The following is a 23,988-nucleotide window of genomic DNA, read 5'->3' as shown; positions in this document are numbered from 1 at the left end:
TTCTTTAGATAAACTTAACTCAAAGGTAAAGAAAAATCTTTTTACGTAATAACCTCTATCAAGAGTAGATTAAGAGTAGAATAGGGCCAGCCGCGTGGCTTAGCGGTTGGGTGCGCGCCCTCTGCTGCTGGCGGCCCTGGTTTGGATCCTGGGCGCGCACCAACGCACCGCACTGCTTCTCCGGCCGTGCTGAGGCCACGTCCCACATACAGCAACTAGAAGGATGTGCAACTATGACGTACAACTATCTACTGGGGCTTTGGGGGAAAAAAAAAGAGTAGAATAAAATTATCCTTTTAAAAGGAAGAGGACTAAATTTGAATTTTGTACCAGCTTATTTTTGATGTTAAAAATCATTTACTTAATTGGATTTAGTTTAATCTTAGCCAACTCGACCATGTATAAAACTCCTCAGGGTTTCTCTTCAACAAACCTTCTATAACTTTTTGTTTACATTCAGAATTTGTGCCATGTGCTCCTTTTTTCCTTCTAGTACTTTTCAGGTCAAATTTATCTTTCCTAACCAAACAAAAATATTTCCATTTTTCATATCTTCTTAATGAAAACACGCATCTTACTCTCCTTGAATACAAACATATTTTTCTTAAGTTTTTAGTAGCTTAATCACATATTAGAAATTTTTAACCCTTAGAAACCTTAATTTTTAAGTAAAAACTAAGTAAGCAATTATAAAATTTCTTTCATATTAGCATTCCGTGGCTTGACAAATTTATATGGACACTTTTTATAATTTTTGGAAACATGTTACTTTATAGTACAATCTTTTAAATAAAACACAAGACATGTTTACCAATAGACCCAAAACACCTTTTAGTTTTTCTGTAATAAGCCAAAAGTAGATAAACCTATATTTAGCAATCAATGTCTAATATCTTATCTTATTTGGAAATGATCTAGATACTCAATGAATTTTTATCATAAAATTTAGCAAAACCCTAAAGTTTTAAGTCACCAAAAAGAGTTTAGAAGCTATATACACTATAACATATGATTATTGTTTAAAGTTCTCTTAATACTCATTTTTTCCACATCTATTTAGTTACCTGTTCTCAATAATTATTTATTTTTTTTAAAGATTTTATTTATTTTTTTTTCCCCTAAAGCCCCAGTAGATAGTTGTATGTCATAGCTGCACATCCTTCTAGTTGCTGTATGTGGGACTTGGCCTCAGCATGGCCGGAGAAGCGGTACCTTGGTGCGCACCGGGATCCCAACCCGGGCCACCAGCAGCGGAGCGCGTGCACTTAACTGCCAAGCCACAGGGCCGGCCCCTCAATAATTATTTAGATTGCCTACAAGACTTTATGAGACATTAGGTAATATTAGCCATCATTTACTATTTTTGAGACCAGTTTTGTAATAGAAATAACATCAGTTTATTTGACGAATAAAGGCTGCATATCTGCATTATATCCAATGCTGAAAACTAACAAGCTTAAATAAGCTTTTATTTCCCAAAGATTATTTCATATCACGTTAACTGGAAAAATATTTGGATTTAGAAATAACTTTTTTAAGTGCTTATTTCAAGTTAATTGAATAGACCTCTTGATTTTGACCATAAACTCCGGAGGTAAAATACCACGCACATATAACATACATGTAGAGACACACACATAAAGAACAGACAGATGCAACAAAGATTTTATAGCCGCTGTTTTAGAAAATTTAGCAGTTTCCATCTGCAGAAAGCTTCTTTCCATTTTTTTTTCTTTCAGTCTTAGGCCCCCTGCTGTCTTAGCACTTGCGCAAGTCTCCTGGGTTCAGAGGCCAGGTGGCCAAGCCGGGAATGGTCAAGCAAACTCAATTTTCTGCTTTTCTTTTATTTTACTTTGCTACAAAGTCTAAACAATTTCTAGGGACTGTGTAGTGGGTCAGGAGTGTGCTGCTTGTGAGTGTTACTCGCTTAAGAAAGGTCGTAGTCACTCTCTTACATGCCTCGGTTTCTCCCGCCTGCAGTCTAGGTACTGCCGTGTGGGTTTGGAACACGGGTGACCAACCCGCCCATGTGCATCCCTGGATGAACCTGTGATTAATTAACATGAATAATAGTGGAGCTCCCTATAGGAAGGACCGTTACACGTCATGGTGTTCGCCTCTGACACCCCGGTTGAGATTCTCAGTTACCTGAGAATGCCTGAAAGGTCGGGAGGAGCAATGTCCCTTTTCTTCAGAGCTGAACAGATTCAGTCTCTCATTTCTCTATCAAGCAGTTTTGTTCATACATTATAACCATAATTCTTTCCAATTTTAAGCCATATTAAAAAGTCATCCTGGCCCATTCAGTCCAAAAGTTCCCCCTAGGCTCCCCTGGCCTAGGAAATTCCCTCTACATTTCTCTTTCCTAGGAATTCCTCCCTAGGTTCCTCTGACCTAGGGAATGTACCAGTACCCCCTTAAGACACCTAGCCTTAAGCCTTGAAAACAGCTCAAATAAACTCTGGACCGTCAACTTAAAATAAAGAGGTCCAGGTTTCAGGAGAATTCACTGGGGTCACCTGAAGAATGCAGTGATCTGGGGAACACAATGGGCTCCTATTGGTACCCAATGCCAGTTCAGTGTAGATTCCAGGTGGTCTCTGGTGGGTTTCTCTGAAATCCTGCCATGACTACACCAAGAAATGTCTACATAAATAATCCATAACCAATGTATAAATCAAACTTGTGGTGAATTTATTATGAGCCAACTTTTGAGGACCATGGCCCTGGGCCTTCCTTCCATAAGGAAGGAAGGGCACCGAAGAAGTGAGGTGTACAGAGCGGTTATATACCACTCAAAGAGCGGTCAAAGAGCATGTATCACATAGGATTGTAATGTCCCTTTTACAATAGCCACAAGATCGCCCTGCTAGGTTGCCCTGCCAGAATAGCTATAGATGGACACAGCGGGGAGCAGGTCTGCTGTCTTAATAGGCGTGGCTGGTGTCAGGTCTGTTGTCTGGAGCTGGGGGGTCACAGGATGAGTGCAGCAGTCAAATCCCAGCCTAGGGAGAATTGCTTATCCTTAAGGCAATGCCAATGAGGGGGAAGCTGCATCCTTATCTTAAGGGCATTTACTCTTCTCTTTGAGACATGGCAAAGCAGATACATAACGCAGGCGACAGGCCCTTTTGGAAAAACAAACTCAGGCCGAATTAGATTTACCCCAAATGGCTTCCTCATATGCTCCAATATATCCTATTGCTTGCCATTTATTTATCAAGCTCAGGGTGTGTATTTCAAACAGAAATCATCGAGAATAGCATGAACTAGTCACTTACCAACAGATGTCACTGTGGCAACAGAATATTAACAAGTGGCCTTCAAATATAACCATTTTCCCAAATATTGTATTTCACTGAGTTAATCCAAAAGGGATTCTTCTCTCTTATACTGACAAATCTCCACTCTGAACTTAGCACTAGAGGTAGCCAATTTTGAATAAAGACTTTTAACATCAAAGCCAGCCAATAGATCTTGTTAAAGCAAATCCAAACTCGGAAACACTTTTGTTTTCAGTCACATGCAAACCCTCTCAAACTCAAGATAAGGCTCCGGCTTTGTGCAGATGGAGAAAAGCTTCTCTTCCTCTTTTTCTATTCAGATAGTGCAGGGAAGAGCCCAAAGTGTCTCCTGGTGGAACACGAACAGTTCTTTACATTAGAAACACAGGCAGTGTTTCCTAGCTTCTTTTCTATAGGCCGAGACCTGCTGACCTGCCCAGAGGAGCAAACTTCTGGGCTCCAACAGTAAATAAGACTTTGTGCAGTTTACCACAACAATGAACTACAAAGAACTATCAGGAAATATTTTGAACACCCACACCTAAGCTCTCAGTTTCCCTCTGTCTAATTCCATGGCTACCTGAACTGAATTCATTCTCCATCTGCATCCCTTTGTGATAGTTTTTATCTCCTTGAATCAGCATGTTATAACATCTAAGAGAAATTTATCAAAATACTCTCTTCAAAATAGCTAACTGAAGTATAAGAGTTGTAGAGGGTCAAGATTTTAAGATGAAAGTGAGGTACAGAGTAACTGTTAAAAGAAAATGAATGAGAACAATAAGAGAAGGAAGAAAAAAATGCTAAGTAGAAGGAATATAATACAGAGTAAAAGTAAGAAAAAGAGAAAAAAGAAGAAAGTAAGTGTAGGAAAGAGAAAGAGTCAGGAGAAGCATGAGAAATGGCAAACAGGGGCACGAGCAGAGGGAAGACACCATGCTCAGAGTGAATGACAAGTCAACTGGCTTCTGAGCAGGGCTCAGGTCTAGAGTCACTGGGCTGCGTTTGAAAACTCCACTCAGTTCTAACATCCAGAGAATGACCACGCCTCATCCAAACTCTGACGACACTGATTACCAGTGCTCTCCTCTCCCGGGACCTGCTGGAACTTTGGGAACTGCCTCTCTAGCAGCTCTGGGACTGACAGAGTCTCCATTAAATATTCATGAACTAGGATGGTGTTTTTTTTTTTAAATTACTTTTTTTTAATTTTATTTATTTTTTTCCCCCAAAGGTCCAGTAGATAGTTGTATGTCATAGCTGAACATCCTTCTAGTTGCTGTATGTGGGACGCGGCCTCAGCATGGCTGGAGAAGCAGTGCGTTGGTTCGTGCCCAGGATCCGAACCAGGGCCGCCAGCACCGGAGTGCGTTCACCTAACCGCTAAGCCACGGGGCCAGCCCAGGATGGCTGTTTTGATACAGTAACCCAGAGAGAGATCTCTCAAGGATACATATAATCCTGCCAACACCTACACTCACCCATCTGAAGAATTAAGAAACTAAACTTTTTTTTTTTTTAATTACTGTGAAGAAAATTAGGAGAAAACTTTCCTGGCAAAACTTTAAATTTTCCAGCTTTTTTGAAGTTACCTCACAAAATTCTGAGCATAATCTAAAATTCTGGGCTCCCTACAGTTCCAAATATGTTTCAGAAATGATCTCTTTATCATCACAACGTAAGCCTATGTCTTATAAAACAAAATAAACTTGGATGAGTTTTATCTTGTAGAGAGAGGTCAGCAAGAAAAAGAGTAGGATGTGCCTCTCTGCTATGAAGGAAAATAAATAAAATCACTAAAATATACAAAATATGCCTCTAAAACTGAATGAAGCAGTCTCTAAAGAGTTTTATATTTTAAGTAAAAATGCACCTATATAAAATTATACATCAGTTTGACTAAAATCTAGTCAACTTAATAGAAGAATTCATTCAGTTTCATTTAAATAGCATAAGTTATGATTAGCTGCATAATAAGTGGTAGATATTTTAATTCTGGTATACCATGTCCTTCCACCGATGAAGGTGGGCTTAAACCTGTAATTTTCCTAAAAGGGGCCAACCAGATGTTCTGCTTATTTGATTATTTAATAGTATGGATCTGCTCCTCATTGCCAACGAAGGATGTCTACACACAGGCTTTAGCTTGCATATGTAAGGGGAAATGCAGGCTGAATTTACAAAAAGAAAAATGGAAAATGGAGCATTGTCTTGAGGAGACGTGGTCAATCTGTTCAAGAACGTTTTCTCCCTTGGTCAAGTGAGAAGCTGAGAGAGAATGCTGTCGGCCTCTTCCTTGGCCCCTTATAGAATTCTGCATTACCTCAATTGAACGTAGCCTAAAGTGTTTGAACCAAACTTGGAAATGAGTTGATGATACTGTATTTGCATTATGTCACACAGAATCTCTTTCATTAGGCACCATTCAAAACACTTTTTGGGACATTAGAGGCCAGAAAAGTTTTGCTTCTCTGAGAGACTATTGCTTTTAATCTCATGGACATGAAATGATAGAGAATTGTTCCCATTTCCCTTTCTACTTTAAACCTGAGGGATACATTTCCAACTACCTTTAAAAACTGCAAGTCCCTCCGGGCCGGCCCCGTGGCTTGGTGGTTAAGTGTGAGCGCTCCGCTGCTGACGGCCCGGGTTCGGATCCCAGGCGCGCACCGACGTACCGCTTCTCTGGCCATGCTGAGGTCGCGTCCCACATACAGCAACTAGAAGGATGTGCATCTATGACATACAACTATCTACTGGGGCTTTGGGAGGGGGGAAATAAAAAAAAAAAGAAAACAGCAGGTCCTTCCAAAACACTTTTCAGTGTGCTGGCTTACTTCAGCTTCATTTCATTGTTCCATCCTAAATTCCTTTCAGTTTGATCTATTTTCCTTTGTAATCCTTTTGTATACCTAGATATTTAAAAGCTGCTCAAATCTATATTGGAGAAAAGTTGGGTTACAATTCTTTCAGACAACATGTAAACCCAATTTTTAGGGTTTCTACACAAAAAGTTTCTGCTGTGTTTCTACCAGCTCTCCTTCCATATATTTTCCTCCAGGATTTCCTGTGACAAAATTGCCTTTCTAAAAACCAGACCTCTGTTCATTCTCTTGGCCAGTGACATTTTCATAGAAACATAAAGGACTGGATTTTCCAAAGATGCAACAAGAATGATCAAGTCCTGATTCACACCTAGATATCCTGCTCCTGTTCTCCATAAATTTTAAAACTAAAGTTAATTATCTCGTTCATTTTATCTAAATCTATTGAGTAACCTTGGCACTGAGCCCCTAAACTGGTCCACAGGCTGATTTAGCAGCCACAAAACTCTCTCTCAAATGCTTGCATTCATGTGCTGAGTAGGTATTTTATTTATTTAGATCTTATTCAACAAAAGAGCTTCATTTATTCACTCAAATACTTAAGTATATACTATGTGCCCAAAGGTCTTGAAATGTTGGCAGTCTGCAAGGAAGACAGATATGTATGAACAGATAAATTACAATACAGAAATAATTTGAATGAAAAAGATATGAATAAAATGCCATGGGACTCCAGGAAAAGAACCACCATGGGTTGACCTACAACTAAGATATCCAGCTATGTACCGGGGCTTTGAGGAAAAAAACAACCACCATGGGGGGTGGACAGGCTTTGTACCATCTAAGTAAAGGAAAATGAAGGGAGAGAAGATAAACAGAAAACAAGATAAATGGAAAGGTTTTCTTCTTCTTAATGTTTCTGCCACCAACTTTTGGAGCACACTGCTTGCTGATGTCCTTTCTGGCCAGTCTTATCCTTCAACCGGCTTCTATAGACGTCAAAAATTCGATTGTGACAAGCTGGGCTTCTCCGTGGGGACAATGCCAACTATGTAGGGAGCCAGGAGGGGAGAAAAAGATTCACAGGACTCTGCAGCCCTGCTGCAGCTCACTGGTGGGGAGGGGCACCAAGGCTTCACCTTGGCCTCTGTCTCCAAGTTCACATAAAGGAGGGTCGGTTCCTTCCTCGCTATATGAGCGTGGAGAGAAACCTCCTTCACAGAAGGGATTATGGGATAATTAAAGTGAGAGCCATGAAAAAGGCAGAGGACACAGCACCATGAATCTGAAGTAACTGGACATGTGAATGAGTAACCAATATAAAGAAGAGCTGAAGACAAAAAAAAAAATAAGGCGAAAAACAAGTTCTCAATTTTCTAAGATGGAAATGCAAGTCTTTCTTCTTCAAAAAGAAAAAAGTCATTGAACCCTTTCCTTTAAAATAAAATTGAAAGGGGTCACATGTTGCAAATAATGGTTTTAACCATGATGTCACTACACAATAATGTGTAGCAATCAGTTGTTAAGTGCACTGCAAATAGTTCATTACTTAAAAATTATGTTATCAAAATTTGCAATTGATATATATATTTTAGTAAATAGTAGACTGTGTGCAAAGTTGTCACTATATTATTGACAATGTCACTCTTACAACTGAAAACATTACTAGGAGGGAGAAGGTGGTGTGACCCTAGATTGCTAGAGTCACAGCAAGAAAAGTGAAGAAAGTGCCATCAGGTCATTTGGACAAAAGAATGCTACATGTCTGTTGGGTTTATAACAGATCAACTGGAGAAAAACAAGTCACTACATTAAATTATTTTCTACTTAACTGCATCACCCTCTCCAAGAACACATATTTTAAAGTGAGACAAGTTATTATATTAAAAATTACTTGCTCTGTCATTTTGAAAACTACATCAAAAAATGAAGAAAAAACTAGGTTACAAACATCCTGGTATCAATTCCAACTACCATCTTTTACCAAACTAAAACTCTAATTATCACTAATTCACTTGCAATCTAGTGCTCCTCCAGCATACAAAATCAATAACTTAAAATGTTTCATAACTTTTTTTAAATTGCCCTAAAATTTTAGAGGGTAATATAAATATATCTCTTGGAAAAGCTGAGAAAGATAAAGACGCTAGGAAAGGAAAAGATGAAAATATTACCCTAATCAATGATTTAAAACACAAGATATTGGGCCGGCCCCGTGGCTTAGTGGTTAACTGAGCGCGCTCCACTGCTGGCGATCCGGGTTCGGATCCCGGGCTCGCACCGACGCGCTGCTTCTCCGGCCATGCTGAGGCCGCGTCCCACATACAGCAACTAGAAGGATGTGCAGCTATGACATACAACTATCTACTGGGGCTTTGGGGGGAAAAAATAAATAAAAAATAAATAAATAAAATCTTTAAAACACAAGATATGAACAACTGTTAAAGAGAATTCTCTATGAAATCGATCAATTCTACTATCTCTACACTTGGCTATTTCCTATCAGTAATTTGATGCATAAACAAATAGAATAGTGTATTTAATGGGATCAATTCTTTTAGTTGTGTGCTTTTCCTTGTAAGACTACATATGCTTTTATGTTCTTGCTTTATTTTCAGGTGGTGTCACATTAGAACACCCTCATCTCTGAAGATCTTTGCATTAAGGAACTCTACCTTTGCCCTTGATCAACTGTACTCTGCGTTATGATAAACTCAGAGACCTACATGGAACAATGTTTCCTACATCTTATCTCCCATGAGTTGCTCATGTCAGGGAGTATAGTCCACCAAGTAAACACTAAGCAGTGTTTCAAAAGCATCGGATATCAAAAGGAGGACATGCAGGGCTGGGTGTGGACCCCCATTCAGTGCCTCAGTGCAAAGAAGAAAGAGGTAAATGCATCCCCCTAGAGACTGGGATAAAAAACAGGAGGTTATGAGCACGAGGCTCCCTCTGCAGGCCTTTAAGCAGGGACCTGGAATAAAACTGTTGACACTGTGGATCATTGTTGGTTTTACAGGGAACTCGTGAGGAAGATAAGGAGATGAAATAATGATAATTATAATAACAGCAGCAAACACTTCTACTGAACCAGGCACTGCAATCTGAATGTTAATTCTGTGCTTGAACATACAGGAACTCCCATAACACTCAAAATATCCCGATGTAGTAGATGTTGTTCTTCTCACCATTTTACAGATGAAGAGACTGGGTACAGTGGCTAGAAAACTCACCCAGGTTACAAAGCTGATAAATGGCAGAGCCCAAGCTCGGTGCTCTTATGTTATGCTCTTTTACTACAACTCCAAGTTAAGTCTCTAATGACTATCTTTCTCTCTATAATCCAATGGGGGAAAAATCAAAATTCTTAATTCTAACACCCATGCTACCATTTAGTAAAAGTTGGTGAGGGAGAGATTTCTGAATAGTAACAATGCACTTCTATTTACTCTTCACTCATAGATCAGACATCAATATTCCTGATCAGTCCACCAAGAAGAAACTGGGACTTTATTATACCAAAAAGAAGAAAAAACAAGGAATAAAACAACCAAATTCCTTTATATATCCTTACACAAATGTGATTCTTAATTCCATATCACAAATATAAAGTGCTTTCTTGGTTTGGGGCTCCATATAAAGCTCATGTTAATCTCATGCTATCTTCCCAGACAATAACACAAAATACTTTAAGACAACAAAAGGCACAAAGACAAAAAAACAACCCAACAAAAAAATAAATATTACATCTGAACGCTGTACAATTTTTTAAAGATTACCTAAAAGGTAGATTTAGTAAAATTTGTATCTCTATCTTGCCTCTCCCAGTTATCTCTGAAGGTAAAGAAAAGGACTAAGAAAGGCACAAGGAAGCCAGTTAGGGAAGCGAGTCAGCGGGAAGAGGTGAGGTGGCCGCCCCTCTGCAGACGACAGACAGAAATCTCCCCTGGGAGCCGTCTCAGGCCTCACAAGATGTGGAGCTTTGACCTCGGGCAGTGGCTACAGCTGGACGCCAGCAGCACTGCTTCTCAGACTTCAGTCTACACGGTAATAACTGGACAAGTCCAGTGTCCCTTCCCCGGAATTCTAACTCAGCAGCTTTGAAGTTGGGACATGAGAATTTTCCATTTAACAAGCCTACCAGTGATTTTCCTTGAGTTATCTGCAGATTATGACCAAAGGCACACCTTGAAGAGAAGCAGAAACTCACTACCCAGTATGCACTGCACAGATACTTTGTGTCACACACTCTCAGAACATTCCCTGCTCCAGGAGTCCCACCTGCTTCAGCATCCTAGGGCCTGAGTTCTTCATCAGGAGGTTCCGAGGGTGACAAAACAGACAGAACTCACCTGGGAAACTGCCGTTCTGTGTAATTCAGTGAGTGTGTGGGCTGCCTGCAGCCCAGGTGTAAAGTGGGTCTTGCTATATTTAAAAATAAATTTCTTTTTAATTTTATTGAGGTCATATGGCTTATAACTGTGTAAATTTCAGGTGTACATTACTATATTTCAGTTCTGTATAGACTGGATCATGTTCACCACCAATAGTCTTGTTTTCATCTGTCACCATACATATGTGCCCCTTTACACCTTTCCCTCTTTCTCTCTGGTAACCACAATCTGTACTCCTTATCTATGTGTTTGTTTATTTTCCACATACGAGTGAAATCAATCAGTATTTTTCTTTCGCTATCTGACTTGTTTCGCTTAGTATAATACCGTCAATGTCCATCCATACTGTCACAAATGGCATGATGTTGTCTTCTTTATGGCTGAGTAGTATTCCATGGTATATATGTATATATATCACATCTTTATTCATTCATCCATTGATAAGTACTTGAGATGCTTCCCAGTGTTGGCTATTGTGAATAACGCTGTGAAGAACATAGGGGTGCATACACTGTTTTGAATTACTGACTTCATATTCTTTGGATAAATATCCAGAGGTAGAATAGCTGGATCTTATGGTATTTTTATTTTTAATTTTTTGAGAAATCTCCATCCTTTTTTCCATAGTGCCTGCACCAGTTTGCGTTCTCACCAGCAATGTATGACGGTTCCCTTTTCTCCACATCCTCTCCAACACTTATTATTTCTTAGTTTTTTAATAATAGCTATTCTGATGAGTGTGAGGTGATATCTCATTGTAGTTTTCATTTGCATTTCCCTAATAATCAGTGATGTTGAACATCTTTCATGTGCCTGTTGGCCATCTGCATAACTTCTTTGGAAAAATGTCTTTTCATATCCTCTGCCCATGTTTTGATCAGGTCGTTCATTTTTTTGTTGTGGAGTTGTATGAGTCCTTTATATATTTTGGAAATTAGCCCCTTGTCAGACATATGATTTGCAAATATTTTCTCCCAGTTGGTAGGTTGTCTTTTCATTTTGTTGACAGTTTCCTTTGCTGTGCAGGAAGTTTTTAGTCTGATGTAGTCCCGCTTGCTTATTTTTTCTTTTGTTTCCCTTGCCTGACAAGAGACAAAGGCAGACATTATATAAGGATAAAAGGGACATTCCACCAAGAAGACATAACACATTAATATACATGAACCTAACACAAGAGCAACAAACTATAGAAAGCAACTATTAACAGACTTAAAGGGAGAAATTGACAGCAACACAATAATTGTAGGGGACTTCAACACCCCACTCACATCAATGGATTGATCATCCACACAGAAAATCAACAAGGAAACAGTGCCCTTAAATGAAACATCAGACCAGATGGTCTTAATAGATATATAGAGAACATTTCATCCGAAAACAGCAGAATACACATTCTTCTTAAGTTCACATGGAACATTCTCAAAGATAGACATATGTTGAGAAACAAAGCAAGCCTCAATAATTCTAAGAAGACTGAAATCATATCACGCATTTTTCTGACCACAATTGTACGAAACTAGAAATCAACTACAAGAAAAAGTTGGAAAAGTCACAAATATTTGGACACTAAACAACATGCTTCTGAACAACTATTGGATCAATGAATAAATCAAAGGAGAAAGCAAAATATACCTAGAGACAAATGAAAATGAAAAACAACATATGAAAACGTATGGGATGCAACAAAAGTAGTACTAAGAGTGAAATTTATAGCAATACAAGCCTACCTCAAGGAATGAGAAAAAGCCCAAATAAACAATCTAACACTGTACCTAAAAGAACAAGAAAAAGAAGAATAAACAAAGCCTAAAGTCAATAGAAGGACAGAAATAACAAAAATCAGAGCAGAAATAGAAATAGCAGAAGGAGAGGCTAGAAAAAGAATAGAAACGTTCAATGAAACTAAGAGCTGTTTCTTTGAGAAGATAAGTCTCTTTATTTAGAGGTAGAGATGGCATATGGGCCGAGAATATAAGATCAGAAAATCCAGACACTCAGTCGGAGAACTCCCTGAACTGCAAGCATCTCTTAAGCAACTTTTTAGCGTCTTTAATACATTTGAATATGCTGTCCCTTTAACACCTGTTTGAATACGTGTGGCAAAGTCAAAGGACAACCTATACTAGGCACCACAGGATGATAACCGCTTCCCTGCCTTGAACAACAAAAGGTCCAGGAAACTGACTTGGGTCTATGTTGGGAACTGTTTGGGAGAAATATAGTGAAAAAGTAAATAAACCAGACAAGAATAAAAGAATTGGACAGAGATCTGCTGGCAAAGAAAACTTTTCCCAGCTACAGACCAATAGAATGTGGACAGAATGAGAAGGCTCATAACTACACCTGGCACCAGGGAGTAAAGTGGAAATCTCACAAAGGAGGCCACTTTGAGGCCTATAAACACCTTGCAAAACTACTCATTAGGATTTCAGAACAACAACATGTTTAGGATGTGTGTGTTCAATATATGCATGTCCTGGGTTCTCCCTATGATATTTTCCTTACTTATATGTATATTTCACTAAACCTTTGTGGATTATAAAGCAAAGTGAAGAGAATAACTGTGTGGCAGAGGTAAAGAGCAAATTAAAAACAAAAAACATACTGTGGTTATCGTGTTGGGACTATAAAGTAAACTGAATTAACTGATGGACAGGAGACGCTCTTTCTGTAATTTTTTTAACAAATTAAGAAATTCATAAAATATTCTTCAGCATTGACGGTAATACACAACACATAGATCAGTTAGTTCAAGCTTTACCTTCAGGGACAGTCATTGACACTAATAGACAATTCAGATTCCAGGGGTCAGCTCGTCTTGTATCAGACAGTGTCACATTTAAGACCTGGCTGTGCATTTCAGCTATTCACGTCTCTTTAAGCTAGTCATATCTTGATAAGCACCAGAGGCTTTGCTACTTAGCTTACTGAATATCAGAAATAGCTTTTCACTGGTGAAATGAGTGGTTTGTTTAATTAGCATGAATTTAGAAATGAGCTCTCATTGGTGAAACTGAAGGGATTCCATATATGTGGATTGGCGAAAATATCAGAGAATATCCTCATACTTAGAGGAAGAAGGTAAGACTCGGGCAAAGGAGGATGTCAGGCGTGATGTCCTGACAGTGCTGCGCCAGCTGCTGGTTTAGGAAAATGTCTCCCTGCCTGTTGCCAGCCATTAGGCACAGGATCCTGCCTCCTTCATATCTGTATCATGTGAACCTTTCATGGAAGGTGTAGCCGGGCATCTATCCGGGTAGCAAGCTGCACATCCCCTGATGAATGGACTCTTGCCTAGAGCGCTTCATCATCCTAATACAATGCCACTCAGTCTTGGACATCGCTGGCTCCATATAAAAGAGGCGGCACCAACAGCCAAAGGGATAAATGGTTTCACTTAGGATTCCACGTTCACCCCAATACAATGTATGCTATAAGCACTCTATACAACCCCATATAAAATATATATATATGGAAAGTTCAGGTCCTCCAGGCTTTCAGCCACACCCCAGGACTCTCACACATTACAGTGCTGTGATGTAATCTCAAAACCTCTCCTTCACCGCATGGCTCCAGTAGCAGAAAATAAGGAAAACACAATTTCTTTCATGGCTTTTTAGTGTCTACAGATGCCATCTCTTCAACCAGACTATCACTTAAATTTTTCTACATGCCTCCCGTCAGGCCCCAAAATCATCTCTCCCTGTTTCCTGAGCCAAGCTCCACTCCACTAGAAGGCCCTCCCTGGTCCTCCCCTCACAGAATCTCATCAATCACTAAAGTCTGGTTGAAGCCCCAGCTCACCTGGACCACTCCAGAATCAGCACACAGACATGGCACACTTGAACCCTCGTTTTGACAATAATGTTGTGCTTTCTGGAAGGGTGGCAGCTTAACACTTTCCTGACTGTATCTCATCTTCCCTCAAATGCACTGAAAGCCTCCTCAGCATGAGAAGTGTGCACACTTGTCCTGTCAATCCCCCCACTCTTGACAATGTCATGATGACTGCATAACAACCACTTAATGTCTATTGAATGAACACGCTTGTCAGGTAGAAAAATAAATGAGATGGCTTGTCAATATGAGCAGCAGGTGTAGCTGGTAATCTCATTTTCCTCATTTGCTTAACAAGGTACCAAAAGATACTCACAAACTTTGTGGGTTTCATTTGAAAAACCAAGGTAGCAAGTTATCAGTTATATCAAAACATAATGGCAATTACAGAAGATAAAGAAAAATACTGAGTAGACAAAAATCCTAAGATATCATCAATACTGGCACCCAGACAGATCTCCTAACTTGACAAGGCCTCAGCGTTCTCATCAGGAAATCAGGAATGATACCTGCCCTGGCCCTGTTCATAGGGCTGGTGTGAGGCAGGAGCAAACACTATGCGGAAAGAGCTAAGACAATAACAGCTGTTATTCAGAAATAACAAACCAGGGGTACCACTCGTTTTGACATTTTAAAAATCTATGTTTAGTTAGAATAATCACACATTATTTCCTGTGTTTAAAAAATCCTCTTCAGAGGAATTCAAAGTCATCACCATATGTCCACATCAAGGCCTCTCCAGAACCAGTGCTGAATCTTTGCTTTATTGTGAGAAGCTAGTTGAGCAAACTTGAGTCTCCAGAGCTTTCTTGGCATTTGTGCTGATTGTCGCTGTTTTGTATTCAATTAATAACTTTGTTGTGGCATTTCCTCGACCATCGAGGCATGTCTTTTTCTCTGCTGTATTTCTGTTTAACATTTCAGAAATGTAGTTATTTTCCAAGTACGGTTGTAAGCTCCTTGCCTCCAGGCACCACATCGTATAACGCCTGTTTTCCCCAGGATATTACATATTCTATATACATAACAGACACACAATGAGTACTAAGGAACTGATAAATAAATGGCAAGCAATAGGATATATTGGAGCACATGAGGAAGCCATTTGGGGTAAAACTAATTCGGCCGGAGTTTGTTTTTCCAAAATGGCTTGTCGCCTGCATTGTGTATCTGCTTTCCCGTGTCCCAAAGAGAAGAGTAAATGCCCTTAAGATAAGGATGCAACTTCCCCCTCATTGGCATTACCTTAAGGATGAGCATTTCTCCCTAAGCTAGGATTTGGTTGTTGCAGTCATCCTGTGACCACCCAGTTTGAGACAACAGACCTGACACCAGCTAAGCCCATCGAGACAGCAGACCTGCTCCCCACTGTGTCCATCAATAGCTGTTCTGGCAGGGCAATCTGACAGGGCGATCTTGTTGCTATAGTAAAAGGGACATTACAATCCTATGTGATACATGCTCTTTGACAGCATATAACCGCTCTGTAAACCCCACTACTTTGGTGCCCTTCCTTCCTTATGGAAGGAAGGCCCAGGGCCATGGTCCTCAAAAGTTGGCTCATAATAAACTCATCCCAATTTTGATTTATAGATTGATTATGGATTATTTATGTAGACAGTTCTTGGTGTAGTCGTGGAAGGATTTCAGAGAAACCCACCAGAGACCACCTGGAATCTACATTGAACTGGCATTGGGTACCAATAGGGGCCCATTGTGCCCTCCAGATCACTGCATTCTTCAGGTGACCCCAGTGAGTTCTCCTGAAACCCGGACCTCCTTATTGTAAGTCAACAGTTCAGAGTTAATTTGAGCTGTTTTCAAGGCTTAAGGCAAGGTGTCTTAAGGGGGTACTGGTACATTCCCTAGGTCAGAGGAACATAGGGCAGAATTCCTAGCAAACAGGAACCCAGGGGGAATTTCCTAGGCCAGGAGAGCCTAGGGGGCACTTTTGGAGTGAGTGGGGCAAGCTGAAGTTTTTAATTTGCCTTAAAATTGGAAAGAATTGTGTTTATAAGGTGTGAACAAAACTGCTTGATAGAGAAATGAGAGACTGAATCTGTTCAGCACTGAAAAAAAGGGACATTGCTCCTCCTGGCCTTTTGGGCATTCTCAGACCTGAAGCTGTAAAACTGCTAGAAGAAAACATAGGGAAGAGGCTCCTCGACATTGGTCTTGGCAATGGTTTTATGGATATCCCACTAAAACCTCAAACAACAAAAGAAAAAATCAACAAATTTGACTACATCAAACTTAAAAGCTTCTGCCCAGCAGAAGAAACAACCAACAAAATCAAAAGGCTGAGAGAAAAATTTTGCAAACCATGTATTAGATAAGGGGTTAAATATCCAAAATTTATGTAACACTTATACAACCCATAACAAAATTTATAAAAAACTCATACAACCCAATAACAAAAAAGCAATCCAATCGAAAAATGGGCAAACGACTAAGTAGACATTTGTCCCAAGAAGACATCCAAATGGCCAACACATACATGAGAAGGAGATCAACGTCACTAATCATCAGGGAAATGCAAATCAAAACCACATAGAGCTATCATCTCACACCTGTAAGGATGGTGATCATCAAAGAGACAAGAGATAATAAGTGTTGGCAAGGATGTGAAGAAAAGGGAGCTCTTGTGCGCTGTTCATGGGAATTTAAATTGGTGCAGCCACTATGGAAAAGACTGTAGAGGTTCCTGAAAAAATTAAAAATAGATACACTTCAGTGTATTTATCCGAAGAAAATGAAAACACTAACTTGAAAAGATATATGCACCCCTGTGATTATTACAGCATTATTTATAATAACTAAGATATGGAAACAACCTAAATGTCCATCAATAGATCAGTAGATAAAGAAAATGTGGTATGGGTCGGCCTGGTGTCGTAGTGGTCAAGTGCGTGTGTTCCACTGTGGTGGCCCGGGGTTCGGATCCCGGGTACGCCCTGCTTCACCGCTTGTCAGACCATGTTGTGATGGAGTCTCATTTAAAGTGGAGGAAGATGGGCACGGATGTTAGCCCAGGGCGAGTCTTCCTCAGCAAAAAGAAGAGGATTGGCACATGTTAGCTCAGGGCTGATCTTCCTCACAAAAAAAAAGGAAAGAAAATGTGGTATATATTTACAATGGAATATTATTGAGCCATAAAAATGAAAAAATCTTGCCATTTGCAATGTCATGGATGGACCTTGAGGTCATTATGCTAAGTGAAATAACTGAGACAGAGAAAGACAAATACCATTTGATCTCAGTTATACATACAATCTGGCTCTGCAGTTTCTCGCCAAACTGCCACTGGCAGGCCAAATAGAGTACCGGTTTTCTTTAGTGAATCCGAGGGAATGCCTCTCGGAAAAGGCTTTTAACTGCAGTGTGTCTTGGAAGTTATGTGTGAGACAGTCTGAATTCCTAGAGCTGAGGAAGGTTTAGCACAGTCTCCGTTTTAGGAATGGAAGACAGGGATAGTTTAGCTCAGCTCTAGGAACAAGCCTGTAAGGGCTCTGCAGTCTTCTTGCCAAACTGCCACTGCCAGGCAAAGTGGATAACGGGCGTTCTTTAGTGAATCTGAGGGCATGCCTCTCGGAAAAGGCTTGTAATGGCAGTATTAGTGGTGGCTGTGTGCCTTGGCAATTCTGGTGAATGGCTAAAATTCAGTATTCAGATTATTCAATGCCATGATTTGGGATGTTCAAACAGAAATAGAGCCCCCTGTTCTGTGCCCAGATGGGAATTTATAGAGAGATCATGAAGCAAATTTCAAATTCAGTATACAAAATTCAGTTGATTTTCTACATACCAACAAATAATTGGAATATGAAACAATACCATTAACAACACACACACATACACAAAGAAATCCTCAAGTGTAAATCGAATAAAATATTTACAGATATCTGTGGAAAAAAAATATGAGACACTCTTAAAAGCAATAAAGGAAAAAATAATTCAATTGAGATATATTCCTTGCTCATGACCAAAAGTCACAATATTATTAAGATGTCAATTTTTAAATTGATCTAAAGTTCCAGTGCAATTCCAATAAAAATCTCACCAAGCTATTTTGTAGATATTGACCAACTCATTTGAAACCTTGAGTAGTCTAGACAATCCTGATGAAGAACAAATTGTTGAACTCACACTTCTCAATTTCAAGATTAATTACAAAGTCAAGAGACTGTGATATTTTACAATACTACAATAATCAAGAGACCGTGATATTTTAAAATGAATAGACACAGAGGTAAATGAAAAAGCATGGAAATTCCACACATAGACCTCTGCAAATACAGAAAACTTGATCTTGGTCAAGACAATAAATGCACTCCAACATAAAAAACAATAGTCTTTAGTCTTTTAGTCTCTAGTCATCATCAACCATGGTGATGGTACAAAAGGATGACCCTACGGAAATAAATGAACAAAGACACAAACTTTGCACCTTAGACATAAATTTACTCAAAATCACTCATCAACTTAAATATAAAGTGCAAAACTGTAAAAATCATACTGGGAAACAAGAGAAAATCTTCATGATTTATAGTTTGATGATTAGTTCTCATATACAACACAAAAAGCACAATCCATGAAGAAAACAATTGATCATGTGGACTTGGTTAAATTTAAACTCTCCAATCTGGGAAAGACAGCATTCACAGAGTGGAAATACAAACTCCTGACTAGGATAATACATTTGTAAAACACATATCTGCAGAAAGACTTGCACACAAAATATTCAAAGAACCAGTCAAATGCTACAACAAGAAAACAAACTCCCCAAATTAAAATAAATAGACCAAAATATGAATAGACAAGTTACCAAAAATATATATATACATGGGAAATAAGCAAATATAAATTGTTCAACAACAAGGAATTATTGGAAAATAAAATGCATTGTGCATTAAGAAAAAGCAAATTAAAACACCAATGAGATACTCCACTCTTCTAGTAGAATAGCTAAAAACCAAAAACTGACAATACTAATTACTGGTAAGGATGTGGGACAACAGGAAATCTCATTCATTGCTGATGGGAATACACACTGTACAAGCTCTTAAGAAGACATCTTGCTAATTCTTGTAAAGCTAAGCATAGTGTCACTATATGGTGCACCAATTGTGCAGCAGTGTATTTCTCCAACTACCATGAAAATATACATCCACACACAGACCCCTAAGAACATCTAAAAAGCAGCTTTATTCACAGTGGCCAAAACCTAGAAGGAACCAAGATGTCCTTTAACAGGTGAATGACATCCAAGTGTGGGACACTGGGTGAAGACACTTGAGGCACACATGGGCTACAGGCACAGGGTAGGGAAACACACGAGTTTGGACAAGGGCTAGAGGAACAGCAAATGAAAACACTGGTTGTCTAGATGGGCTGGAGGCACAGAGAATGTAGACAAACACGAGCTGGCATGGGCTGAAGCACAGCGGAGAGGCACACTCAGGGATGGAAAGGGATGCAGACACATGGAGTGAGAGACACATGTGAGGTCTGGTATCAAATGTGGGCACAGGAGATAGAGACACTCGAGGAAAGATACGTGCTGCAGGTACGTGAGAGAATGACACTAGTTGTCTGACATGGGTTTTAGAGAGGGGGGATGGAGACACATATGGGTTGGCTTGGTCTACAGGAACAAGAAATGGAGACTTTTGAGAGGTGGTATGGACAGAGGGGAGAGAAAACCTTGACAGCACAAAAGGGCAGACATGGGCTGCAGTCATATGAGATGGTGACATTGGACAGAAGATATGAGCTTCAAGTAGAGGTATGGAGACACACAAAGGCTGGCATGGTTGCAGGCTCATGGGCTGGAGACCCTATGGGGCAGACATGGCTTGCAGCACAGAGTTTAGAAATACACTAGAGAAGACAAGAGATACCAGCTACATCTGTGCTTAGAAGGCAATGGTGTGTAGCCTTAAATTAATGTATGAGTATGGAAGAAAGACAGGAAATCGATAATCTCAGCTTCTGTCTCAAGAATTAAAAGAGAATCACACTGGAAAAAATACAGAATGGAAACAATAATAAAGATAAGAATCAATGAAATAGAAAAATACTAAAGAAACAAATCAGGCTAAAAGTTATTTTTAAAATATTAATAAAGTTAATAAACCACTAGCAAAACTGATTAAGGAAAAGAAAAAGAAATGAAACACAAATGTTAGACATCAAATAAGAAGTATTCTCTACAGAGTGCTTAGATCTTAACGAGATACACCATTTTGTGAAATACTTAGGACTACGAATTAGACAACAAAGGTCAAAATTCACTTTATAAAAAACTGATATACTGAAACTGACACAAAAAATAACATAAAATAGGAAAACTCACATAGCTACTAAATAAATTGAATTGTTAGAACGTCAAGCCAACTAATCAACAAAAACAACAAACACTTTCCACAAGCAAAACTCTAGGTCTGGGATTATTAACTATTCCAGACAATAGAGAGAGGAAGGAAGGAAAGGTTCAGATTCCAGATTAGACTGAACACAAAACTAATAGAGATTTTATTCACATTGAATACGGTACAAAGATGATTCTTTACCACACAGGACCTCTGAAGTCATCTTTCCACTATACTACCCAATAAATTGAACCTAGAGAAGAACTGGAGGAAAAAAGCACAACACTTATTAAATATTTTTAACACAGTAAAGAAACTGAGGTTATCTAAACTGAAGAGGAAAATGCTAACAGGTGACAATTACCATCTTCAATGTATGAGGAAGTCCAGAGAAGGATAAATTTAAAAAGTGGATATAAACGGAAAATTATTTAACTAAACACAATGAAAGATTTTTTTATATGGCAACGTAATATAGCAATCAACCAATCAATAAAAAACAATTAATTAATGTATATCATTGATTAGAGATATTAATAATCAACAGAACTGGTTTCTGGAGGTTGTGGAGTCTTTGTCCCTGGAAACTTCTCAGAAACAAACATTAAGCCATTTGTCCTGAATAGTCTTTAGACCTTCTCTTGCTGGGGCTCAAGACCCCTTCAAGTTTCTTCTGTAATTTTAAACTACTGCTAAATTAAATGAGAGAAGGCATGGTGAGGTCAAATATGAGTGTTCTCTGGGGAGTTCCTTAGAGGAGTGGTGGAAAAACAGTCAACACACCTGGGATGCCGTAGGGTTCTGAGAAGCAGAGCAATAAAAGTATGTAAAGGGCTTGAGACATATTAGGAGCTCAGTAAATAACCATTGTTATCAGTAATAATTCATTTCCAATAGTGTAGATAAATTTGGCTATTCTGTCAAAAAAAATCTTACTCAAAAATGTCTTAATTGACTGAGGATTAAATAATCAAAGCTGGCTTTGTTTTTAATATTCTTTCCTAGCCAGTTAGGGGTCGAGGGAAGCAAGCAAAGTAATTGGGCGACACTTAGGAGAGTCACAAACCTTGAACTCAGAGTAATGTTTGCTTTAGCCCCTGAAAATTCAGAAGCCTCTAGATCCAAGTGCCAACACATTCAAGTTGTTGGTGAATCTTGATTAAGATTTTGATACTTTTGGCTGTCTGCTCAAGCAAAGCATCCTTTGAAACCTAGGGTTTCTAAGCCGGTGATTCTCAATATGTGGCTGGTCAGCAGTATTACCTGGGAAATGATCAGAGATGTAAATTCTTGGGTCCGCCATCCTACTGGATCACAAAGTCTGGGATGGGCTCAGCATTCTGTGTTGTAGGGGACCTCCACACGGTAATAATGCACACTGGAATTCGAGAACCACTGTCTTAGGAGAAGCCAGTCCTATGTACAACATAGGGTTAGCAAGGATTCCTCTCTCACGAGGGCTTCTCCTGAGGCCCCATGGCCAATATAAGGATTCTCCTTTATGGCCATAGGAAGATCTATCGGCTCAACTCCAGGCAGCCGTCTTCAGGAATTTTTCCAATATGACCAGGAGCTCTGAAATTTGGATTCAAAAAAGAAAAAATATAAAAATTTGGTTCAAAGTTCAAGAAATTTTCCTCCTTCAGATTGAGGGTGGAGAAGTAGCTGAAATGGAGAAATTTTTCCCAGAACACTGATCTATCATTTCTTGATGGAAGCCACTGAGTTCCTTCAGTGGAACTAAACAATGACCAGGAAGGTTACGGTTAGTCTGATGTGTTAGAGGAGAAAGAAGCACAAAGATAAAGAAAAAAAACAAAAACAAAAACAAACAGGAGAGAGGAAGAGTGAGGAAGGGAAATAGACACAGCGACCATCAGTCAGAGATAGTGAGAGGAGAGGAAAGGAATAGAAGATGCAGAGGGAGAGAAGCAGGTGCCGCTCGGTAGGAAACATACCTGTGGACACTGTGCACGTGTGGCTTTCATAGAAAGGTGTAAGGTTTCTAAAAAGCAAAGAAAATAAAAACAAATCCATCCAATTTAGTAATTTGTCCTAAATTTAATTGATCAGGTCTGATCACTCTGATGTCTTCCTTCTCCTTTATTTCATCCATGTCTCAAATTCTATGTCCTGCCCTTGTCTAAGGCTTCAGAAACACACCACAATTGAAACTGTCACAAGGTGAACTGTTTAAATCATTTCAACATCTTCTTCCTTGCCCTTCTGCACAAAATAGATGCCCTATGGTGTTACCTCACCTTTCAGTGCCTTTCAAAAAAACTTTAAAAAACTTTATTCTTAAAAGTACAGTTTTAGATTTACAGAGAATTGAACAGATAGTACATAGACCTCCATACACCCACCGCACTGACCCTCCCCTCTCTCCCAAGCCCCATCTCCCCTATTATTAACACCTTGCATTAGTGTGATATGTTTGTTATAATGAATGAACAATACTGAGAGAGTGAAAGGTTAAAAGGCCAAATACAGTAGGATTTCATTTATATGATATTCTAGAGAAGATAAACCATAGGGAAAGACAACAGATCGTTAGTTGCCATTAATTTTAATATTTAATCATTTAGTTTATAGTTTAATCATTAGCTTTAATATTTCTGATTAAAAAAATACATTTTATTGATAGTATCTTAATTATAGTTTTGGATGATACCAGAATTTAACTACCTATTAAATTCTGCAGTAGGAACAAATGACATGTTGGTTATTGGTGTCTTTGAAGTGTAAGGATTGTTGGTAATGAATCTAAATAAGTATTTTTGGATTGTGAACTACTGATTTTTTACTAGATCCTGTTGGACATGGCATATTACAAGTTTCAAAAGGCTCTTTAAAAGGCAGTTTTAAATTATTGTAGCAGGCTGAAGCTATTAAATTGTAATGTAAGATCTTTATAGGTGAAACAGGCAAAAATACAAAAAGCCATTTATCATTTTATCTTTGTTAAAAAATGAAGTAAATCTTACCATATACATGAATGACTTTTGGCTAGACAGACCTGAACTTGACAAGGTGGACTCATTAGTATGAGGAATCTGTTTTGGAATGTTAAAATGGGAGAGGACATATGTTTTACCTGAGGGTAACCCAAGTCAATATGGTAGGTTTCACTGTTTATACACTCTTTCTGAGTTACGATCTTGATTAAACAGCTTGTCATAGACGTACCAAGAAATTTGGGCCATTTTATGTATCAATATTTTAAGATATCCTATTTCCCTGATAGTTTCTAATTTCAGGATGTCTGGGAAAA

General features: G+C 38.9%; 2 long non-coding RNA genes across 2 annotated transcripts in view; both read left to right on the top strand.

The window, feature by feature from the left end:
- The window catches only part of LOC147911263 (uncharacterized), a 32,650-nt gene extending 22,080 nt beyond the window's left edge, over positions 1 to 10,570 (top strand). Inside the window, exons 2-3 of the long non-coding RNA XR_015551355.1 lie at positions 8,728 to 9,003; positions 9,575 to 10,570. This is a non-coding gene — a long non-coding RNA (uncharacterized LOC147911263). The remainder of the gene's footprint in view (positions 1 to 8,727; positions 9,004 to 9,574) is intronic.
- The window catches only part of LOC147911262 (uncharacterized), a 73,422-nt gene that overhangs the window by 34,823 nt on the left and 14,611 nt on the right, over positions 1 to 23,988 (top strand). The window lies entirely within an intron of this gene.

This window comes from Ceratotherium simum, unplaced genomic scaffold (genome assembly GCF_057802395.1).
Source record: "Ceratotherium simum simum isolate JZ-2026a unplaced genomic scaffold, ASM5780239v1 HiC_scaffold_44, whole genome shotgun sequence".
In the NCBI taxonomy this organism is placed as follows: Eukaryota; Metazoa; Chordata; class Mammalia; order Perissodactyla; family Rhinocerotidae; genus Ceratotherium; species Ceratotherium simum.
This window is presented reverse-complemented; position numbering and strand designations above follow the sequence as displayed.